This window comes from Cebus imitator, unplaced genomic scaffold (assembly GCF_001604975.1).
Source record: "Cebus imitator isolate Cc_AM_T3 unplaced genomic scaffold, Cebus_imitator-1.0 Scaffold256, whole genome shotgun sequence".
Classification (NCBI taxonomy): Eukaryota; Metazoa; Chordata; class Mammalia; order Primates; family Cebidae; genus Cebus; species Cebus imitator.
In genome coordinates this window covers 3195263-3199652 of record NW_016107571.1, presented here as the reverse complement: position 1 = coordinate 3199652, position 4390 = coordinate 3195263, and positions in this window count along the sequence as shown.

The window sequence follows — 4390 nt, the reverse complement described above, 5'->3', positions numbered from 1 at the left end:
AAAAAAAAAAAAAAAATCAGAGCAGAGGAGCCATCAAAGCCGGTCAAGAAAGAGCAACTAGTGAAGTGGGGTGGCAGGTGGGGGGAACCATGTACATAGTTTCTTGGAATAAGGAGAATAAAATATTTCAAAGAGGAGGAACTGATCAACTGTCAAATGCTGACATGTAATGTAAGCTGAGATTGAGAACTTGACCACTGGAGGTCACTGGAGACTTGATAAACCAATTTCAGTGCAGTAACCCAGGACAAAAATACCACTGGGTTCAGAAAAGACCGGGAGGGAAGAAATTGGGAGACAGCATTACAAGACAATTTTTTTGAGGAATCTGCTTGAAGGAAGAATAGAAAAATTGGGTGGTCACTATCTACAAGGGAAAGGGGAATGCAGTTTCAAAAGAGGTTTTACCTTATTTATTTTTATAGAAGGTACTCAGTAAATCAAACATTTAAGAGCAACTCAGTAAGTATTTATCCAGAATGAACTGTTCTCAAGACTAGGTTTACTGCTTGACATTAGAGGTTAAAGTGTTGCAATTTTGAGTCTTTTTTATTCCCCGCCCCCACCCCCCACCACCAATATTACTTCATCTTTCTTCAAGGTCACTGAAGTTTTTCATAACTATTTAATAGATATTACAATAAATGTACAGTAATTTAACTGTCCTTCTTGCTGGGTATGTCCAAGTGTTTTCTATTATTATAGATAATGCTTATTTATATATTATTATAGACAGTGCTGCAAGGAATCTTTACTTACATAATACACTTTACTTATATAATTCAGTTGTCATTTTTTCTTTGGGTTATATTCTCACATGAAACATTACTTACTCCATTGAAGACTAGGAACATTTTTAAGGTTCTTCAAGGAGATTAGTGGTTTTATCAAGTGACATTCCAATCAGGAATTTGTTGGTCCCATTTCATCATATCCCTAATGGTACAGAGTTTCAACATAAATGTTCTTATTTTGTTAATTGTATTATCAAAATTGTATTACTCTAAGTTTATCTGATTAACTAGTGAGGTTAAAGTTTTCAAAGATTTATCAGTCATGTGCTTTTTTCTTTTGTGACTGCCTTTATTTATCTTAAAAAAAAAATTTGTTCCTATCAAGCAGTCTGTTCTATTTAGTAAGAAAAACCACTTTTTTGATTGATTATCCCAGGTCTTCCCTCAGATGTTATTTGCTTTTAGCTGTTTATCACCATCAAGTTAATTTTTGATAATTTGTTTTTTCTTTATTTTGTTTTTGCAATTTTTTAAGTTATTTTGCATTAAATTGATGTTTTCCACTATCATTTCTTCCCCTCATAGCTCATAAGTTTGGTTTATAACTGCTAAGGATTGGGCACCAATGGATTAAAGCAAAGACTGGGTTTAAGAATGGAAATTCTGTTGTGAGGAATTTAGCAACTCTCTTTTGCTATAACTACCTGGTCTATGGTCTGGCCCACATTTATTTTTTCAGACAGAATCTCGCTCTGTCACTGCTGGCATGCAGTGACACAATCATAGCTTAATGCAGCCTTGAACTCCTGACCTGAAGCAATTCCCTCCCACCTCAGCCTCCAAAGTCCTAGGATTATAGGTGTGAGCCACTGCACTCAGCCAGTCTACATTTAAATTAAAGTTTAGAAGGTTAATAATTTTATGTCCAATAAGTAAATAAACATTTAACAAAATATGGTAAAGGCAACTAGATAAATTAGCAAGTAGGACTTAGATTCAGATCACCTGCATTTAATCACTGGCTCTAACACTGGAAGGGTCTGGACTTCACCTTACTCAATTCTCAGGATCTATAAGTAACACTTTAACATTTACTAAGGGCGTACTATGTGCAAGCATGTTTCTAAGAATTTTACTTTTAGTCAACTTATTTAAAACAATGATATTAATTATAATCACCATTTCAGACAAGAGAAAACATATGACCTACAGAAGTTCAATAACTCAAAACTTACAAAACAACTAGTAAATAGCGGAACAAGAATTTGAACCTAGGCATTCTGCCTCCAGTGCTCCCATTCTGGCTCCCATTATATGGCCTCTTTTATCTTTAAAATGGGAATGATACCACCTAACTCAGGTGTGGTGGAAGGATTAAATAAAACAGTATACATGAAAGAACTTTATAAAGTGTGAAATGGCAAGTATAAGGAACAGTATTAAGAGGGGAGGGTTGTTTTAAATAACAAAACCTGATAGACACTTTGTATGATTTAAAATAGGTTTAAAAAAAAGATGGCAGCCAATTCCACAAAGCATATGCAGTGAACTAAAATGCTTACAGTAACCTGTTAAAATACCATGGCAGAGAGTCTTTAGGCTCTTGCTCTCTGGCTGGAATAAAAAATTCTTGCGTGAGGCTAGAAGGATATGCAATTTATCCCATGAAAATAATTGTGCAATGCATTATCCTTAGCAGGCCAGTTCAGTTAATATGCCAGTTTAGAAGCCCCATGAAAACAAGAGACTCACCTTGTCTTTTCTTCCTCTTACATCTTGCCACTTCTCTTCTGTCAGACAATATCTTGGTTTACGCCCCTTCCTAAGTAATACCTTACCCACTTGCTTTATCTATCCAAATCCTATATGCCTTTTGAGGTGCATTTCAAGCCCCAACTTCAGAGTCGTATCCACTAATTCATGCCCACAGTCTTCTTTTTTCTCCCTGACCTCTCATTATCTCTTTTATGCTACTTAATCTCTGGATACATTTTCTTTTGTTGAGATATAATTCATATACTGTAAAATCCACCATTTTAAGTATACAATTCAGTGGTTTTAAAAATTATATTCACAAGGCTGTGATAACCACCATCATTATCCAATTCCTGACTATTTTCATCACCCTAAAAAAAACATATCCATGAACAGTCCCTCCCCATTTGACCTCCCCACAGCCTCTGGCAACCACTCATCTACCTACTGTCTCTCAAGATTTGTTTTTTCTATACATTTTACATAGATGGAATCATACAACATTTGGTCTTTTGTGTCTGGTTTTTGCGCTTAGCATGTTTCCAAGGTTCATCAGTGTTGAAGTGTGTATCAGTATTTCATTCTTTTTATGGGTGAATAATATTCTATCCTATGACTATATCACATTTTATTTATCTGTTGATGGACATTTGAATTTTTTCCACTTTTTGTTTATCGTAATGAACAGTCTTGTGCAAGTTTTAGTGTGCACATGTTTCCAATTCTCTTGGGTATACACCTAACAGCAAAACTGCTGGGTCATATGATAGCTCTATGTTTTTCTTTTACTTATTTATTTTTAAATTTTTCTTTGTATCTCTTTAGCATATGTTTAACTTTCTCAGGAACTGCCAAACTCTTTTCCACAGTAGCTGTACCATTTTACATTCTCATCTGCAATGTATGAGAGTTCCAATCTCTCTACATCCTGGCCAACACTTGTCATTGTCCTTTTTAATCCCTAAATCACAGCCATCCTAGGGTATGAAGTCATATCTCATTGTGGTTTTGATTTGCATTTCCCTAAGGTCTCTGTTTACATTTTATTTTATGATACATATTCCTCCAATGCATAGTCGGCAAACTTTTATCTGTGAAGAGCTAGATAGTAAATGTTTCATGCTTTGTGAGCCACATATGGCCTATGTCACATATTATTCTTTGTTTATTTCCTGTTTTTTAAAAACAGCTCTTTAAAAAGTAAATGTCATTCTTAGCTTGAGGGCCATACAAAACAGGTCTTAGACCAAAAGAGGTCTTAGACCAAAAGTTGGTAAAACTCCTCTAATAATTTCATAATTAGCCTTGCCTTTGCTATCGACATCAACTTTGCTGAAAGCAAGGTAAGGATTGTTTTGTATTTCCCCATAGAGATTTATACAGGGTCTATGAATACAAGAACAGAGGTTCTAAATATACTTGAACTGGGTCAGGCACGGTGGCTCACGCCTGTGATCCCAGCACTTTGGGAGCTGAAGCAGGTGGACCACCTGAGATCAGGAGTTCAAGACCAGCCTGGTCAATATGGCAAAACCTGGTCTCTACTGAAAATAAAAACATCAGCCAAGCATGGTGGCACACACTTGTAGTTGTAGTTCCAGCTACTTGGGAGGCTGAGACAGGAGAATTGCTTGAACCTGGGAGGCAGAGGTTCCAGTGAGCTGAGATCGCACCACTACATTTCAGCCTGGGTGACAGAGCAAAACTCTCCAACTCAAAAAAGAAATAGAAATAAAAATACTTGAACTAAGCTTTTTGCAAAAAGAAGTCAATTTAAAAATATATATATTTGAGGGGCTGGACGTCATGGCTCATGCCTGTAATCCCAGCACTTTGGGAGGCCAAGGCAGGCAGATCACTTGAGGTCAAGAGTTCAAGACCAACCTGGCCAACGTGGCAAA